Source organism: Megalops cyprinoides, chromosome 10 (assembly GCF_013368585.1).
Source record: "Megalops cyprinoides isolate fMegCyp1 chromosome 10, fMegCyp1.pri, whole genome shotgun sequence".
Taxonomy (NCBI): Eukaryota; Metazoa; Chordata; class Actinopteri; order Elopiformes; family Megalopidae; genus Megalops; species Megalops cyprinoides.
Window position 1 is genome coordinate 28,498,369 of NC_050592.1, and position 21,269 is coordinate 28,519,637.

Consider the following 21,269-nt stretch of genomic DNA (forward strand, 5'->3'; position numbering starts at 1 on the left):
AGATTTCTTCAAAGAACATCTGCATTGCTGATTACAAAGAAATTCTAAGGATTTGACAGTACCACAATCAGTCACAGTGTGGCTCTTAAAATAAGATCTTTCCTACAACAGCATCTTGAAACCATGTTGCTATGGTAATAATCATCGAGATGAGAGGGAAACATATTGATATGGTAACAAATTAGGTTGCCATAAACCTTACTGTTTCATAAAACCTTACTCCCACAGGAACCATGCACAGAAGAAAAATAAGGCAAGCAATTTCCTAAATGTCATAATATCACCCAAATGATGTTTGACAGTCGTGGTTCTGTCTAAAACTGAAGGCAGACAGAGTGAGAAACTGAGAGAACTGTGCCCTAAGCAGTCTGACTTAGAAACAGAGGTGGCGTATGGCACTCAGTAAGTCTTCCTTAATTCCCAGTAAAGTCCAAGTGGGTATATCAGAGGTAACACACTGTACCTTTACCAAAAAAAAAGGATGTAAAAAAATGCAACTGATATTTAGGTTTTTTTTAAACATATGTTTCTATTACAGTGGTGAGTGGGGGGAGCAAGACCACAAAGGCATACCAGGAAAGAATTCAACTGTGATGGTTCCCTTGGCACAGAACAGCAGCGTGGCGCCCGCTCTCTGAATGCTGTGTCCCAGTGCTACCCTCATATTGACGAATGGACCAGGGATGGAAAACAACCCAAAATGCTTTTTAGCTTAGAGACACAGGGCCGGAAACCCCTGATCCACATTTTAAAATGTGTTTATAATATATGTTGACACCCTGTACAAATGGGTCCAGTACGCTTGCCTATCTCACCTCATTGATATAATGAGCTCAGGCTCTGTCCGGTACTGTTTATTGTTATTTCCATCTCTCCTGAAACTGCTTAATTCAATCAGTATTGTGATCTGACCACTGCAAATTATAAAGTGAGATAACTAAAGATGATGATAATTATAACAATGATCATAATGATGACAAGAATCATGATGAAGACAACAGCAAAGACATCAATGAAAATTAAATTATATTAAATGATGAAATAATTACGCTGTCTAAAGAAATCCACAATTCCCGCAAAATGAATACTTTATTACCCCAATTAGCACTTAGCCTGCAGGCAATTTTTTTTGTTCTGTTGTTTGATCTCTCTCTTGATTTCTTGTTTTTTTCAACAGAAACATAATAAACTCAGACCAACCTTTATGTTAATCAATACCTATTATAGTATTCTATGTAATTAGAGGTTATCCCACAGCAGTAAAAGTAAATGGATCTTCCAGGCTTAGCTGATAGCACTGAGTCTATAAAACCATGCACTGGTGTACTCCAGTGACCTGATTAATCATATTCAGCTATCTTGATTCCACCCTTGCGGGTATAATATCAGATTTATTTAGAGACTGTAAAGCTGGATAATTTCAGTGCAGACTCTAGACTCTGGATTGTGTCCAATAGAGCCAAATCTGAAGAATAATTAGGTGTGTGTTACCAAGCAACCAAGGTGTTCAAGAGAATAATGTTTTCCTAAGAGTGGAGTTCAAACAAAAGACAAGCCCTCAGCTGGACTGAACGCACACTGGCCTCCTCTGTACTTCAGTGACTGACCTGGGTTCAGAGCTCCCTGACCGAGGCCAGAAATCTCACAAAGTCAAACGCCTAGAGTCTGCTTCTAACTGTGGAATCTGCATTACAGTTCTTCTCTACATTAATAAGCGAGAAGTGCCTTTGCGCCTCCTGGCATGTTCTGGTCACGCTGGTGCTGTACACAGCAGCATCACTATTTATTCCCTTTTCAATCTACACTCATAACTCTTATGTTTAATCTCAACTGCCAAAACTTAATATGAACTAATCAAAGACAGTCTGTATGTCTAACATGCATATTAACCTCTTGACTGGATGTCAACATAATTTTCTGTTTGTGATTATATTTTACATAGTCTATTGCAATTGTCATGTGCAGTGACCCTGGATAAAGGCATCTGCTAAGTGCTGTTTCAAACAAACCTGTTTGCCACATAAGACAGGACAAGTAGGGGATCAGCCCCAGACTGTTGGGAGTTCTTGCACATGAGTTTATAGGTGCAGATGAACCGCATCAAAGATGTGGGGCAGGTGTGAGGCATTTGTCACATGTGCACTGCAGCATACAAGTCCCTTGGAACCTTCCTCTGAACCTTGAAACCTTCCTCTGAACCTTGAAACCTGCCTCTGAACCTTGACACTTTCCTCTGAACCTCGACACCTTCCTCTGAACCTTCATCAGTAGCCATAGCCTCACCTCACATTTGAAGTGTGTGGCTAATTTGGGTCGAGGGGAGAGAGTCATATTCTTGTTGGAACCAAGTTACAGGCTGACAGCGGATGCCCCGTAAGGACAGCACTGGCAGGGTGTTGTTTTTTGTAGAAGAACAGAGGAAACATCAGGTAGCATTTGTTTGGGATAATGTGTGTGAGGTAATGCGTCAGTTGTAATAAGCTGTCAGTTGTAAGTTGGCATCATACTGATATCAGCATTTTTAGCATACGCACTTACATCACATGCGCACAGAGAATATGATTTATACTTCTGAGTGCCTTTACGTGTTGTGCCAAAAGCATTTTTGTTAATGATAAACCTGACGTGAAAAGATACCATTGAGGGCGTGCCAATGCTCATCGGCATCAGTGTCAAAAACATCACAAGGGGACAATGGGTCCTCAGCGAGCTTTCAGAGGGAGTCCGTTGAGAATGACACACCTATCAGCACAGATAATGCTTATTCAAACTAGGCAACTAGAGGTGTGTGGGGATGTAAAACAGGGTAGAGAGCATCGATGTGCACACAGACATTTTCATATTTCATATGGACCACGGGGGAGCTCCATAAGGCTGTAAGGCAATATTAAAATGAAACGTGAGCTAATAACAGAGCTGTACTCCGTGTAATATTTCACAGCAGAGGCCTACTGAAGAAGAACATGTAAAAATACACAACCCATCTGTGACAGAGATGGGCAGATTCATCCAGATGTAAAGGATAAGGCCATTTTATTCTAAAGGAAACAGGTGTACCATCATACTGTATCATATATTCACTATTGAAAGAGTTGGTTGTGAAACTAGAACTGAAAATATTACTGCAGCATATAGGGAGGAAAACCAGGGGAGAGCGCTTGACTGGACAAAACTAAGCACATATATCTACTGTGCATGCTGAATAATGATTACCATAAACTACTGATATGTTTTCTCGAACAGCTGTGGAGCCCTCGACGCTCCTGTGCACATTTGCGACGGGTGCTCTTCGCGGAAACCGAGCCCATCCGCAGTGCCTCAGGGGGGCCATGCGAGCGAGAGGGTGTCAAGTTGCCACCGCAGACGGCAACACTTGCGCATTGTCCAGCTCATCTGCCCATCGGTGCCCTGACCGCTGTGCCCCGGCCGCAGTCACTCATGTCACCAGCAGGGAGCGGGCACAAGCCGACACCGTAAAATGAACCCGCATCGTGAACATATGTGGGTCACCCTAAAAATAGTAAAAGGAGCGGTCAGGGTTATTTATCTCTCAAACACTGAATATGAGCTTTCCTGCAGCATTGCCTGGAAGACCCATCAGTCAACGCTGTCCATTACTGGATCTCGGCATCAAGGACTTTTGTTTTAATCCCATCTGAGCACCCCGCCCTCAGATTCAGCTCTCTTTATTGCTTTGACAGAACTCCTCCCTGTTCTGTTTGTTAGTAATGTAAACAGGGGGCTGGAGAATCTGCTGGTCTGGGGGCCCCCAGGGGGTGAGGATAGGGGTGAGGGTGGGGCAGCCCTGCACTGCATGTACATCAAGCAGAGCCACTATGCAGGCTTCCTCCAGGCTCACAAAAAGACCTGTGGGAACTTGCAGCCAGGAGGTCGCTCCTGCAACGTGGTGCGTTCTCTGCTGAACGCCCGCGGGCCTCAGATGGTTGTTGACCAAGCCTGAAGGTCACATCAGGCAATTGTGTTTCATTTTTCACCATCCCTTTTCTCTCTTAGATGACAGTCTGCTCCTCGCTGACTCAGGAGGTTCATTAAACTTAAATTTGGGACATTTACAGGGTGACAAACTTCAAAATGGGTGCGTGGCATATGTGTGCATGGTGTATGTGTGTAAGTGTGCATGTGTCTTTATTTCTAGACAGCTGTTGAATTCACCGCCACTATCTTACCTGCTTCCCTGACCCTATAGCTGCCTTATCACCTTACAGTTGTTTGAAAGAAGATAGAACTGCAATACAGCATGTGCTCATCTAAGTTGCAAATGAGCAGATTGTACCATGACTCAACCGTTATGACAAGAGAAGCCTCACAACCATGGGTCTCCAAGGTCTAAATTGGAGGGACTTCGCTAACGTCCCGTCGGTATTCAGACTCACTGCGTTCAGACATGTGACCTCGAGCCGAATCGATGTCTTTTATTGTACACAGCGCCATGCAGAGTTCTCAAGCAAGAGCCCTTGCTCCAATGACAGCAGCCGGTTCAAATTTCACAACAGTTTGTTGAATGAATTCGTATCTTTGAAGCGCATGTGCATCATGTCAGACGAAACACACGTGTGTCAACGTGATTTTATCGCTTTATGCCAGTACCATAGGCTGTGTTGATGTAAAAAATCAGCATGTTTTTACACATGTACAAAAGCACAGGACAGACTGCCCACTGAAGATTCCATACAACTCTATTTTGTTCCAGACCCATGTTATGGAAAGCGCTTATACGTGTAAAACTATTTCAAGCTTTAAAGCATTTCAATGGAATGGAAGTCTTCTCCTTCCCAAATAAAATGTTACTGGAGTCCAAAACGACCACACACCGGTTCCCACATCCAAAGACTTACATAAGCCCATAAGAAAAGACTGTCGAAAACAGAAGAGTACACAAGAGTAAAGCTTACAGTTTTAAAGAGCGCGATTTACTTGGACATGGGAAAATAAAGTTACGATTTCATAACCATGTGTAGTATGCACCTGCTGTCTGACAAGCAGAAATGGCACAAGAATATCCCCAACCAGCTACAACACGTTCGTTACACAGGAGCCGCTTACGCTTTGTATCAGTGACCGGTTTGTGTTGTTTAACTCTGCAAGGCCAAAAGGCACGATATTCAGTCTCATAAACAAATGCTAAGAACTGAAATGTAGTGACAAGAGCTGATATGTTTCACAGTACGGAAATGATCCATCAGCGAGCAAAGACGTGCAGTTAAAGCCCTTACCTTGTCGTGGTCCATTCTTGCAGTTTTCCGCGATCCTGTCAAAAAGCCATGAATGCGAGTACCCGCTAGACTCGAGAATTATGTACACTGTGCTAGTGAAGAACAGTCTTTATAATAAACCTAGCGATTCCCTGTGAGCAGACGAGACCGCCTGCATATGCGTCCGGGATTCGCAAGGTTTAAATAGCCACTCCTATTCTGGAGGCTGGCTTTGGAAGATGACCCGAACATTAGAACCTGCAGTCCTCCAAGATGTATCCGAATGTGTGACTCACACAATATCCGTCCAGCGTCTGCAGTGAAATATTAACCGGTAGAAAATCAAATACGCGAGACGATTCGATCCGTGCAAAGGACAGTGAACGCTAATGCACGACATTTTCAGCTGGGCTGTGTCTCTCCCTTGGAGGTGAGACCTACTGACTCATAACACACCATAAAGCAATTAACGGCGCTTTCACTGGCGCGAGCTGTTCAAACGCGTTTAGCACTGCGGTGAATTTAACCCTGAGCGCGAATGAGATGAGCGATGTTTTCGGCGTCAGGTGAAGCACACGAATAATGGGTCCGATGGTACATAGCAGCCGCAAAGAAATGCATACGTTATGGACTCTGTATGTAGATGTGTGTTTTTTTTCCCGAAATGTAATGTCGCGAGATACCTTGGACCGAAGAAAAAGCTGCAAAGACAGCGAAAGAAATACGTGTCAACAATCTTTTCATCTAATGGACTAGCCTAGGGAAATCAGTTGTATATGTTATCAGTAAAAAGAAAAAAAAAATTATTATATAGTAATTGGAATCGCACGATTACAGTACAAAATATTAGATGTACTGTATTTGTGTACATGGTTGCTGTGTATTATTATGAATTTAGATTAAATAGTGAAGTCCATTTCTAAAGACAGAAGATTGTTTTCTGTTTCTGTGCGTATCGCGGTTGTTTGCGAATCCGGGTGAAAAGTGAGATGCCAGAAGCTCCCGTCTGACAGACAGCACAACTTTGGCAAAGCCATCAAAATCCATGTTATTGTCGCTGTCCATTTATCATGTTGTTTCAAAATACATCTAATGAAAGTTTTTGTTCACTTTGCGAATTCCTGTAGCAGCATATCAGACCATTCTTTAACAGATTATATATCCATCAGTATATCTGTTTTTAACATGAACACACAGAAGAACACACAGCATATTATGTAATGTATTTGTGACCAATTAACAATTTAATACATTTCAGAGCAAGGAGAGATAACTTGAGACAAAATGACCTGATCACCAAAGCTTTACATGAAGCATGAGAGCAGTGCGAAGAGCCAAAGTGAAAATATGCAGAGAGAGTGACAGTGGGGACTCGAGTGACAAAAGTGTTTTATCTGAAAATAAAATGAGTGATGAAGAGATTAACAGAATGGGATGAGGGAGCAGGGAGGAATGATAGGTCAGATGTGAAAATGTTATGCTTAAGATGGTGGGAATGAATCCAAGAGAAGATGTCCATTAGGCATGCTGAAAGCCTTTGGGGGCCCAAGAGATGGAGGTGAAACAAATTAATATAGAAAGAAAAGAGAACAAAAACAAATAAATGTACATCTAAAAGTAAGTGAAAGTATCTATTGATTGTGTATACATCTGACCCGATTTTTCATTGGTGCCTTTGCAAACACTCATTGGGCGTGGATCTTAAACCATGGGCTCTCCTTAACAAAGGCCTGAGCTGAATTAAAGGACTATCAAAGGTGTGGAGTGCTCTGCAATATCCTGCATGTCTATAGGCCTACTCCTCTCCTTTAACAAACATCTTAACCCTTTGACCAACCTGTGGTGAGCCAATCACACAGACACACCCCTGTCCAAAGATCACACACAATATCATCTTGCCTGCGGAAGCCTTGGCTTTCATTTGAGAAGCGATGGGTGGGGGATCTTGCACCATGTGTCCAGATTCCTGTGTCGTCTGCCTCAGTCAGAAGGTTGTGTAAGGATCTAGGTATGAGATGGAATGAGTCTGCCACAGCAGTCATCCTACCAACCTAGCTCAGTTTGCATATGCTCCAGAGTGCACCCTTTATATATGTATGCTGACCTTCATCTGTTCATGTCACAGATGGAGGTCAGCATGTCTCACCAATGGCCTGACTAGCAGTGGCATCACCTTGCAACTTCCTGTGCTCAGTACTGAATGAATAAATGAATTAATGAATGTCTTGCTCTTATATAGTGCCTTTCAATGACCTCTCAGCTCTTTTCTATATGAGGTCACACATCACCATTGTGCAGCGCCCACCTGGGCAATGAATGGCAACCTTTTTGTGAGAGCTCAATGAACAACAGTCAAGGTGGAGAGGCACAGATCTGCCCCTGCTCCTAACATCACTGTCCTAAGTGAAGCAGAAGGCAATAGTCACCATGATGATGGATAATTAGAGTCACAATGGGAAATGTCACACTGCGCAGCTATGGGCTGGTGTTCAGAACTGCTGAGTGTTGAGGGTGCAGAACTGCTGAGGGGTGGCAGGAAGAGGATGTGCACCTAATGAAATAGGGCCATAATGGGAGCTGACAGTCGGCAGGGAGGGGTCTGATTATGATGTTCCCCTTTGTATGGCTCCCTCTGCTGGGGAGGTGGAGGAATGCACCCACATAACGCAACCATGACACCTCCCATGCTGGTCTGCCTCTTTCTTGATGTACAGATATTACATTCTTGCACATGGATGTCAATGTTGCTGTTACGTCCATTCTCAGCATTATAATAGGAATCCAGCACCTCCCTTTAATATGCACTAGCATTGTCATTAGATATAGGGCACAGGTGCTTGTATCATTCCTTGCAAAAACCAACAGAATCTGAGACAGGAAAAAGCCAGCGTTTACGCTGCGTCATCAATGTCCTGATTGCGAAATACAGGGAAGATGTGAGAGAGCCAAAGAAATCCTCCATTTAATGTGTCTGGATGAAATGTAAAATAACAGTGATCTGTGCACATAATGCTCATGTGACTGAGTTATAGCATATTGCCCTTCTCAGTCACACTGGTGACCAGAATTATCATAGTTGAAATGTCAATTATGTTATCTAAGGTGTTGGTTAATAACATACTGTGCAGTACCTTGCAAAATAAAGCTTGACACTGTCAAATATAATACACATCACTGTGCTCAACAGATATTGGATGTTTAATTGTTGTTAAAAGCACAATGCTTGGAGATTTGATGCTGTTGAATGGAGCTTTAAGAAGGCTGGATATTCATTTGCTTTTTTCATTTACATTACATTTATTCGTTTGGCTTGTAAGTCACTTTTATCCAAAGCGACTTACAAGTGAGGCAGGGTACAACAAAAGTGAAAGCCATATACCGAATCACAATACTGGATGTGCTGCATGACCAAGATAGTGCTGCATGATCATTCTGATACACCGAGGTTCTTTTGAGGTGTTCATCCTGGAATCAAAACATGTTAAATAGATGGCCCAGTTTTGGAGGCTCACATCTGTCCCCAAGGAGTTAGAAAATAGCTCTTTGCCTCGCGGATGCAGTGATATTACTCCAAGCTACAGGTTTCAGGGTATGTCTGTGGTGATGGCATTTAAAATGAGCACATAGTCCTTATAAATCTCTGGTATTTGTGCGATCACCCACATGCTGGAAACAGTTGCATACAAAACTGCGATAAGATAGGAATGACCCAAAGATGCATGCTGATCGTAGCTGCTGAAGCAGACCTAACAAAAGTGGTTCCATATGCTGAAAAAAGCAGTTTACTGAAATCTGTATCTTACACAGCCTTTCATCTCCAATAGAAGTTGCAGGTGCCTTTTAGGCTTTTCAGATGTCAATGAGCTGACCTCTCAATGATAGCAATGCACTCACTATCGCAACCCTAAAATGCAGGAATTTAAACTGATGTTATGAGGAGGAGGGTTCTGGCAATAGAATAAACATGTTTCTGCATGGGAATATTCTATTTATCTAAAGCAGGCCACTCTGCACTCTACCTCCTACAGTGTTTGCAGACTTTCAATCTAGCCCACATTTAAAGTACAAAGCTAAAAGGAAAAGATTTGGACACACCAGCATGCAGCACGGTATAAATGCACAAGAAAAACATTTCTAATTAAAGAAATTTTGTAATATTACACATTTTAGTGTAGTCCTAAGAGAGGCCCTTCCCAGTTCAAGGGGAATTTTGTCAAATGAAAAGTCATGTGGGCATGCCAGCCCCTTACATAACACCTCTGTCCCCGGTCCAGTGGCTCACCATTACAGTGACCGAGTCTTTGCACGTCTCAGTCTGTGCCCTGCATTTAGCTTCCACTCCTGAATGGCCGCCATCAGTGCTGCCCAGTGCCAACTACACAGCATTCTGAGGAATATTAAACTACCCAGCAGTCCTTGGGCCTGTTAGCATTCTGGTATAACAAGGGCAGTATCAGCACACTTGCAGCATGGGGCAGATGCCATGAGAGGTGTGGCTTTTAGATAATCACGCATGACAAAATGTTTTGAACAACTCTGGTGATAAAGAAAATCTAGTCAGATTGAATTTCATCCACTATGCTGTTCGGCAGGAGGGGCATATATGGGTAAAAATTGTAAAACTGGGGTCACTGTCCAAAGTTTGAGTTTACCATATTACCAATAGTCAAATAGAGGTGTGCCGCTCCAGATCAAAGGCATTGCTGAAGAAATCTGGCCATACTTATCATGCTGTAAGCAGTAATTGGCATTGAGGTGAAGGATATGTTTACAGACAAACATGATTTTACAAGGAGGTGTAACGTGGAGGTTTATTTTCGTCTTCCTCGTTGGCACCTCCCGAAGATGGCAAAAACAACACCCCTGATCGCCCAACAGGCAAGGATAAGTCAAATTTAAAACTGACTCAGAATGAATGTAAATACGTTACTACTAATTAAACAGTGACAGTTTAATACATTAGGGCTGAATCTGTATAAACAAGAGGGTTCAGCTCCATTCAGTGTCATGACCACTATGACTCATTCAAATGGAAACTGTGGACAGAGCCGCTGTCCTCAAAATGAGATATGGTCTGGAAGTGGGAACTGAGCAGGTCCCACACAAAGCTTTATGGGACATTAAGAGCAGCACACAATGTTCAGTTATGGGTTGAACTGTGACCAGATCCCGCAGTTGAGCATCCAGTGCTGTGCTGGAACTGTCGGGTTGGACCTGGCCTTCTCTGATCAGTAATGCCAATCTAAAACTCTTACCTTGTTTTTTACAGCTGAAGCCACCTGTACATGGACCTTTACCGGCGGAGGTTTAGTCCTTTTCCTCAGGGTGCAGGAAGATTTGTGTCCAGTAGATGGCACTTCCTGTGTCCCCTCAGGCAAGGCAGGTACAGTGCCTTTTCCCATTTTTGGCTTCTTTGTCCTCTAAAATCACAGCAGCCAGTAAATTAGTACTATGGATGACTTGAACCATGGACACCACGCCAGCAATGACAACAAACAAACAAAAACATTTGTTTTCTCTCTGTGAAGATGTCAACCATATGCAGACACCAGATGTCTGGCTTGCATGAAGATAATAACAATATACGAGACCTGGAACACCAGTATGACTGTGACACATACATACGGATTTTATGGTGTCTCTGAAAGGACTCATCAAGATAATATCACTCTACGAGGTCCATTGCTGAATGATAATTGGCATTAATAAACATGAGGAAATAAACCCAGAGTCTACAGTCTCCAGATGTAAATCAATATACAAATATAACGCAACTGATAATAATCACAACAGAATGAAAGTGATCTTTATTCAGTTCTTTCCTTTATTCATAATATTGCCCCATGTAATGAAGTTTATGACAATATAAACAAGATAGCATGAAATTGTTATGAGAATATGAAAGCATCAGTGATGAAACAACATCTATCTGTGCTCTCACCCTTAAGTAAAACATGTTTTGGAAAGTGTGTGAAAGGGTAGCTCAGATCATCTTAATGACATTTCCATGTGTGTGTGTGTGTGTGCACTCGTGTGTGTGAGTGTGTGTGTGTGTATGTGTGCACATAGCTGTATGAGTTTTCTTGCATGTGTATGCGTGCTGTGTGTTGGTGCACACCTGTATGCGTTTTGTGTATGTGTCTGCATGCACGTATATGTGTGCTATCCATCTGTGTGTGTGTATACCTGCGTGTGTGTACCCATGTGATTGTGCGTATGTGTGTCTGTGATCATTTTAATTTCAAAGTCTCTTTTCTTCATTCAGCAGAGCTCCAGAAAGCCTGAAATGGCACCCAGAGCTTCAAATGACTGAAATGCCAGTAATGCCCCAACCCCCTGGGCCTATTGTGTTTCTCTCTGGTCCTGGCCTCTGCCTGTTCATCAGCAAGACCATAATCCTCCATTTCCTCATTACTAAAACCAGACAAAGCCTTTCCCTCATGCCTTCTCTGTCTATGAACCTCTGTCACTGGACTGTATCAAACCCATAAATCCCACAAAAGGTCCACTGTGCCACCCATGTGCCAGCTCGCCTGCGAGTGTTCAGTTTTTGGGCCCGGTTCTGGATGAGGCCGTAGCTCACCCGCGCTGCAGCGGCGCCAGCCAGGAACGTGGGTGGCGTGGGTTTCAGATTTTGGCAAACTTCACTCGCATCCATAGGCTACTATGCTCTTCCACAAGGTAGACTGTGTCTGAGGGGAAACACAGACTCGCTCAGAGTGATCCTCTCAGTATTGCTTCAGCTACCCGGGAAAAATAGAGTCTTTATTTATGATTACTCTATTTCTGGCCAAGCTGATTTTTACCGGCCAATGTGTTGTGGTTAAATCCACGAACGTTATTTTTGGGCTCGAATTATACACTGCCTCTCCGACTGCATCAACTGTATTTCACAAATACAGTACTGGATTTTACAACCTATTCTATTCAACCATTCAAATAAAAGGTTCTACATTTTACTCAGCATTGCTTTCTTCCCATATCAAATATACTCATAAGGAAGTGATAGCACTGTATTTTTGAGGCCGAAATCTCTGACTTAAGATGAATATGATCAAAAATGAAATTGTGATTGGGGGTGGTAGCGGGATCTCAGATATTCAATTTCAGGAGATCAACATGAGAGCGACAGATGAGGTCATGCAATTGATTCCAGTGCTTTTTGGGTTCAGTGAATGAATATGTCCCTCTTATGACATCTTAGGCAAGCGATAAAGTAGCCCATTTGAGGGGGAGTTAAGGGGACTCTCCTCTGCCGGCTTCTGTGATATTGAGATCTGACATTGTCTGTGGCTGTCTTCCAAAGCTGTGATTGATGAGCACTGTGTACCTGAGAGATGAATGCCTGAAGGCTATCATTTCCAATTTAAACTCAGCAATGGGCTGAGACACACATTCATGCCCACCTCCATTAGCATTGCATTTTGAGCGGAATGCGTCCCTCATGCTCAAACTCTCAAGAGTTTTGAGACGAAAGTCCTCGGAAGCATTTGGTGCTCAGAACAGTGCAACTCATGGAAGCAGCTACATTACCCCGGGGCAACACGCCTTCCTCTCTTTGTTTCTGATGATTCTGGACAGCATTCCACTGGCTGTCTCAGTTCGTATTCCCCTCCTCAGAAGTCTTTGTCCACCCAAATCCTTACACAAGGCCAGACACAGACAGGCTTTGTGTTCGGAGGGGATCCACAATGCCGCCTTCTGTGCGGAGGGAACGGTATGGACGGCAGTCACTGCACGCGCGTCTGGCGATATCCATTCTCCGACACACCCACTTGACGCTTTCAAGAGGGAGCAGAGGAACTCCCTGTGACCATGTGCGCCCAGAATAGACCCTCAGGGAGTCATATTCACCAAGCTGAATAACTGTAAAGCACTGGGCAGTGTGTCTGTCACAGCTGCTAGGGACTGTCACTTACTTGTGAGAGGTGTCTGGAAATTTCAAACCTCAGCTTAACTCCTTGTCTCACAGCATGTTTATTTAACCATTTTTGTAGTGGTGGACAACTTTGGTTTTGACGTAATCATTGAAAAGACATCTGTATCATACACATGCAGGAGGAACAACCAGGGAAATATTCATCTCTTGTATTCTATGCTAACCCAATTTACATATATGGGAGCATTTATACTGGCGTCAAACTGATGCCTGCGCACCTGAGCCTGTCAGTACAGTTTGGCATTCAGGAGCTGCAGGCCAGCAACCACAGACCCCCATCACCTTGATAACACTGCACCCTAGTGATGATGGGTGGAATTACAAGTGGAGCAGCTGTGAAATCTGCAGGTCTGGAGGCTTGAGATGAGGCCAACCGTGGGTACTCTTTTCTGCAGCTGTTTTAGGGCGCAATGTCACCTTTCAAACATGACATTCAGATAAGACTTCAAATAATGTTAAAATAAAAATTCAAATTATTTATCTGTCTTGCATGAAGATTTTTCGCCAGGAGATCAAACTTTGTGGTACATCACTGACAGCAGAAACAAAAATGCAACAGCTCTTACCTTGTTCTGAAGTCTCATTTTCAACGGTGTCTTGGTTTCTGCTGGAAGGGAGACAGATGTATATTAAATGTTTTTAAACCTGTTTGTCTTTTTTGAGACCAGTATATACAGTAATTGTCTCAGTAAGATTATCTCATGTTGAGTTAAAATAGTCTGTGCTCTAGGAATCACATATGCCTACCTCAGATACGTTTTTCTACCTGTAAAGATATTTTTTTTGCGCTCTTGTTGCTCACCCAAAAAATTTGTAAAGAATTCTTTGAACTCGTTAAAGACGCCTGTCTCTATGCCATCCTCATCATGTGGTAGTGCTTCTAGTGGGGGCCCTGCTATTCCTATAGATCAGAGCTCGTGTTCACAGTAGGCATCAAAGGTTTCCCCCGATCCCACATTAATGGCTATCCAAATGCAGGACCACTGATGCAGCCAGCAAACCTGATCGACGAGAGCTGTTTCTGCAAGAGAGGACAGTGTTCTTGCTCTCCGTCCTCACTCAGACAAGTCTGTCTCTGTGTAGTATTATAGAATGCCTGTCGAGATGTAGAATGTGACTGCTCATATTTGGGAATGTATTGGTTTGTGTTTGTTCTAGCACAATGTGTCACAGAACATGCAGCAGTGAGCTCCACCAATAGTAATGAAATCTTCGCACAAATGTGTTGTGGTGGGGGACAATCAATTCTGTTCAATCTGAAAGGGTTTTGCACTAAATGACTTTTTTCCTCTGATCATCAAATCAAATAGTGTTGAGTGGGCAGACAAAATGCGCTCCATGGTGTTGCTACAGCCCATAGTAAGTAATACACAGCTTCAGAAAAAGCCTCAATATCAGCAAATTATAAAAGCCTTATATTTAGTTTGAACTGTAAGATACATTAGGACAGGCAGACTTAGTGAATTACATCTTGGAAAAAAGGCTCCAATGCAAACCAGTCCTTCTAGGAAGAGTGGAAAAATTCTGTTGAATTCATTTGCAACTGACACAAACCTAGGAAAGTTTTTTTTTCTGTACATGTCACAGCTTTAAACCAACCAAGAACACCATCCCTCATGGCAAAAATAATGTTTCCACAGCAAGGCATTCCTCTCAAACAGAACAGTATTCCACAGCTGAGATTTATAATCCAGAGCATCACCCCTCTTGTCCCCCAGTCTATAGCCCCGAGTTTAACGCCAGGCAGGCCCATACACGTTTCACAGCAGACCTCGAGGCCTGGAGAGCTGTGGTCAGCCGGCATTCAAAAAAGGGAACATACCGATCCAATGCCTCTCCCAGCTGGTGGAAAGGTTGAGGTCCCGACCGGAGTAGCAGAAGAACACGACCCACACCAAGAGGGAGGCCAGCACCAGGACCGCCACCCAGAGGGTCGGGTCCACCTGGAGTTCCATGTCGACAGAGCTCGCTCTCTCTCTCTCTCTCTCTCGGGAGTGGAGCTGGAGATGCAGACCTGTTGGCGTGTCTCGCCCCGGAGAGATGCAGCGGCAGCAGCAGCAGATGGGTTCCAGCTGTTTGGACGGCCGCCCTCACCGCACACGGGAGTCAGCTCTGACTCACGCGGAATAACCAGCGGCCCCTCCCACAGCTAAACACAGCATACCCACACATGCACACACACACACGTGCACATACACATACACATGCACATGCATGCACATAATTATACACATAAAGACACACAAACACGCATACACATACATACACACGCAAGCGTGCAAATAGACATACACATGTGCATCCATATACTCGCATGCACACACACATACATGCACACATGCATGCATGTTTACACACACTCCCGTACACACAAGTGCACACACACAAACATACACACACACACTCACACATATATGTGCGCACACACACACAGATATGCACGTATGTACACCCGTGCAAATACACAGATACACAGATACACACACACACACACATACAGAGGAAAACATGGCTTTCCAGTCATGTTCTGTTCTACACTAGGAATGTAGTATAAATAGAAATTCTTTACTGCAGAAAACCATTCCACACTTTCCTTGTTTGATCCCTTGAGTGCAGTTAAAATATTTCAGGTATTCAGTTTGAAGCCACATGACCTTCAATAAATGCAATATGGACTGGACATTGTTTTATGTAACTATGAGTTATGATGTTGTCCTGTAGCCCATTTTAGGAATGAAGTGATCAGGATGTTTTGATTCAAATTTGGGATAAGGTTTCGATTAAGATGATCTTATTTTATGCACTGGTTTTCAGTGTCAGAGAAATGGCCTGGATTCTGGGTTATAGTTGGTTTAGGCATACGTTCACAGAATAATCCATAAAGAAAGGGCTGACAGTACATAATTTGTTGTCTCTGTGTTGTCCCAGAGGAGGCCTGAGGCCAGGCAGGTCTGGAACTGCTCTCACTTTGTAAGTATTGCAGCACTCGAATACCGATTTTAAATACCCATTCTGTCACCTTAGGGTCACAGCACGCTCTGACCTGCCCCTCCCAATCACCTGAGTGTCTCCACATGGTCCCAGTGCAAGCTATCCATCGCAACCTTCAGGACCTTCTCTGATGGGCTTCCAGTGGCTATCCTGCATAAACAACTTTTGAAACTCCAGCCAAGTGACATTATCACTTGCAGTCAATGCCGTCATGTGAATGCTGCTTTAAAATATATCTATGACTTAATTACTTTTTATATGACAGCCTGTGGTCATGCACGATGTGAATGAGAATAAATAAAGGCAATGCTGCCATCTAATGGACACATGTGGTACTATTTGATGTGTGCGGCACTTCGTGAAAACACAAGTGAAGTTCCCGGCTGCAGTTGAAAACACTGCCCAATGGTCGCGAACACCATCAATTCATTGCAATGTGCTTGCATTTTATTTGAGAGGGAAAGCACCCTTCCAAAGTGAAACCTGAGAACAGACTTCTTTTGAAGAATTATAGTTCCATTGATCTGACTCCCTTCATACCCTTCAGCCAATTCTTGGACTCTCTTGGACAGCTCTTGGACAATGTCTGTCCTGACCTGATCTGTGCTTTACCACATGCAAAGAGAACCTGACCTGAAGTTTACAAATGTGGAGTGAGTAATCTGTAGAGGAGCATGTGACACTTTTCTTCACTACTAATAGCTGATCACTTTAATAGTCTTTAATAGTCATTATGAAAATATTTTTCATGTACATTAACGTATTGAATGGCACGACCCATCAAATAAATCAAAAGCTATAAATTATTACAAAAGATCTTTTTTCAACACAATATTTGTGTTGTGTTTTGTAATGGTTTTGAATCAAAATTTTCTTCCCTGAGGCTATCTTAAAACCCATTTCACTAACTGAAACCCTATAGATACCAGCCACACCACACAGCTACATAGTAACAGTGTAATAAAGGAATATGTGATATATGCTTTATTCAATGAATGCAGTTTATGACAACAAACAAAATAAAAAAGCCCTCACTGCTCTTTTCTAGTGTTCCTCAAACCCCCAATTTTGCACTTGGGGATTATCATACAATTCACAAAACGAAAAAAAATAAATTTTATGATTTTTGATTTTTGTTTGTTTTGTAATGAAAATATAACCTTACACAATCAAATCAGTACACAGAATACATTCCAATATATCATCAGCTTTGATACATTCTGGCCCCAGAACTACCCAGCTAGAATAACAAAGTTATCACACGGTTACCATGTTATAGCAATTTCAACAATGTTTTGTGTTAACCTGGTGTTCAGATTTTTTTTCTGTCCACCTCATCTTCAGCTCCTTTTAATGCTTTGACAGAAACGTTTCCTGCTGCAATTGTTAGTGGACTGGGATCGCTGTAGGACTGGACTTCCCCCATCACGTCAAAGAGAACTGCTGTGCAGGTACTCAGAAATTGAAATTATTCAAAATATATTGAAAATATATCCACATTTGTGACACTTACAAAGTGTATAGGCATTGCATGGTTGTGGTTTTATTTCTTGTGTAATAAGAGGCCACTAATCTTAATGGCACTTCAATTAGCGAGAAGAGAAAAGAGAAAAGAGACTGCATCTGAGTTTCATACAGCCAAGCAGACTGCAGCTGTCTGTTATGAGATGGAAGTGTCACAGCGCTGCAGTTCCTGGGCTCATGATTATGGAAATACCTCACTGTCACCATCTCAGGATTATGTGAGTGCGCTGTCATGTCAACTTTCAGAGATGTTTGTGTTTACTTGCTGTTGCTGACTTATTCGAGAATGTTAATTCATGTATTAATTTCATCTTTGAAAAGCTAAAGAAAATCCACTTGGTTCTTGTAAAAGTAAAACTGGAATAAATACAGCTGTGTACAAGGGGCACAGGGGTAATTCATGCATAAATATTCTTGATTGCATCATGCCTAAAAGTGATCCATCATTTTCCTTGTCATTGATATCACAACATCAGCCATCTCTGAAGTCAGCTGAAGTCCCTCAACACCCTCCAAGCCCATTTAATATATGAATTAAATATTTATTTTAAAACGTATTCAGACTCTATTTAAAGTTTCATATTGAAACTAAATCTTTCTATTTCAAATTGGAATTTAAATATGAGATAAATAATGAGCAGATGAATTAAGCGATCCTTTCTGACCTGATTTTCTCACTCTCATACCTTTCCTTTTTTGATCTGCCCCTTAGAAGCTGGCTGTGCTGTACTTCATTCAGGCAAGCTAAGGCTAGCTATAAAGAGAAGATAAAATTCCCCAATTGCTGTACAACAGGGACAATAGTAACTTGTCACTGTAAAGCCCAGAAGTACCATTGTACACCAGGGATAATTCAACAAGGAAACTGTGTGGTTGCTCAAGGGATACCCAAGGTGTTCTGTAATTAAGACATTACAAATACATATCTACAGTACTGTTACCTTTTAATGAGCAGGCTTTTGTAAACTTGAAAATTGTATTTTGGACATTTTTTGTATTTAATTTTCACTCTCTTCAAAGTTTTTGATTATGTTATCAGTTATCCAACCTTATCTGACAGACCTTATAAGGATAACTTATACTTATGCTGATCTTTTACAATAATGTCAGATTTTGACAGTTTATGAACAATGTGTAGGAGAATAAAGCATCAAAAGTGGTGTTGCACTAAAAAGCATAGCATATTTTGTGTTCAAATTTGTTACAGTAAATACAACATTTGGCAGAACAAACCCACCATTGTTTCACATATTTTGTATTTTTAGTACCCGGAGGTACCAGGTGCTACTGATAAGCAGTCAAAGATTTGCTGATATTAAATGGTGTATGTTTTGACTATAAAAACTGCAACCTGACAGCCTGAACTGTTAATTTACTGGAAACAAAACAGTCAAGGTAAGTCTACCCTTTGAAAAGTATGTGTTCTTGTCCATTGTCAGTGGCTATGCAACGGCAAGCGAGTCACTAACATGAATTGAACAAAATGTTTCATTTGAAAGTATTTAAATCTACATTTTGACAATTTATGAAGAAAAAACTGGAATAACATTTAATGGCTCTCTGTAATTCACACCGTTAGTATTATGCACATATGGTACACTATCAGTATCTACTTTGAAAAAAGATCCACTTGAAAACATTACTTTCACACAGTGCATTGAATTACAATGGTCCATTAAGGCCTGTATTGCTATTTCAAAATCACAAGATGATCATCCCAGGACATTGTGAAATTATTATATTTAAATGTATTCAAATATTAGCTTTTGACATTTTTTGTATTTTTATCTATGATATACTTACCATGGTATGATGTAATTAGTATACTTACCATACCATTTAGAGTTATATTTGACATATAGGTGACATTACTGATACATTTTCTAAACATGTTATTGAATATTTATTGAATACTCATCAGATTGCATTACAATATCCTACTTAAATGGCTGATAGCAAACATGGAAACCTTGCCATAATAACTGTTGTTTAATAACTTAATTAAAACTAAGAATCTAGAGAATTTTTTTTTCATGATTTCATAATTCTAATAGCTGCCATAACTCTACCTAGCTAATGAGGTCTAACAACAAGATGGCTATTGAAAATGCACAATATTAAGGTAGAATACTTCCATAAATTATTCTGACAAGGGGTTCCATGTTTTCCACCACTCACTTCATTTTCTGTAAATCCCAATGTGCTGTATCTAGTGATCCCAGCAGAAGTCAGTCAGCTGATTCCACCTCTCCTGTGGCCAGGAGACAGAGGTGTACATATTCATCCATACTGAAAACTCCTTCCAAAACTCCCTTTCTCCAATCAGCAGAAACCCCTTTCTCCAATATTCCAGTGTCGCTGTCACAACTGTCCTAGCCTTCTCTGATGGTCTTGAATTGTATGTCCTCCCATTTAATTCCCAGTCAAATGATATTATGGCTTATGGCCTAGGCTGCCATGCGAAATCTGCTTTCAAAAAAACTGTGTGACTGAAGTGCTCTGTTTTACAATCTAAATTAAGGTAGTGCTGCCATCTAGTGAACACATCTAGTATTCCTTGGTGCATGCAGCTCATCAGTGAAAACAAAAGGACAGAATAGGAGAAGAGCGATTCTTATTCCTATCAGCTTAAAACAGCTTTGATTAGTTTCTGTTGCATCTATATTACAGAACAGCATTTGATTCTTATGTGTCATTGATCTAAATCACTTCCCACAGTATTTCACAAATCAAAATGTCAGTTGGTGATAAAGTAAAAGTTGTATTATTAATAATTGTCATAATAAATAATTATCAATAGTAAAACATAATTCATATTAATACAACATATAATAACTACTACTACTTCTAATAATAATAATCATCATCATCATCATCATCATCGTCATGCTATTTTTCACAGGGTTTTATATGTTACAGATTAGATCACCTCATCACAAGTCACCAGTAACCTTCAGTCAGTCACTAGAGTGTGTCTTAGGTTATTTGAATGATTAACTAATCTAACTGATGCCAAAAACAAAAAGATCTGCGGAACATAAGACGTAACACTTAAAACATCATGAAGCACAATTACATTACAGTGATAAGGTCATCATGATTAAATATGAGTTTCCATGAACTGGAAATGCATTTACTGAAAACACCTAGCTCTAATGGAGAACTCAGTGTATTGCAGTTAAGCTGGCCACTTGGTCACACTTTCGCATGGATCTGATTAGTGTGTTGGTGGTCAGGATGTTTATTAGATGTACTTTGGCCACAGGTTTTAGTATCTTTTTCTTTTGAGCAATGATGTCTCAATCACAGCTATTTACAAGGTTATGGTACATATATCACATACATGCATGTGTTGAGAGGGCAGTCTGTATCCTGCTTGTTTTATGGGTGAGTCTTTGAGAGCCTGGCACGTGGGAATATGAGTACTTTCACGCTCTTTCACTTGAACCCAAGACCCAAAAATCTCCAAAGATGTACCGAATAACCCGCGCATTGCATAATTTGGAGACGCTGGTTGTTTTCCTTAAACCGATTCCCTTTCAAAGCCAACAGTGTCTTACCCAAGGAAAGCAAACTTCTTATTTACTGCAGACTGGAGTAGA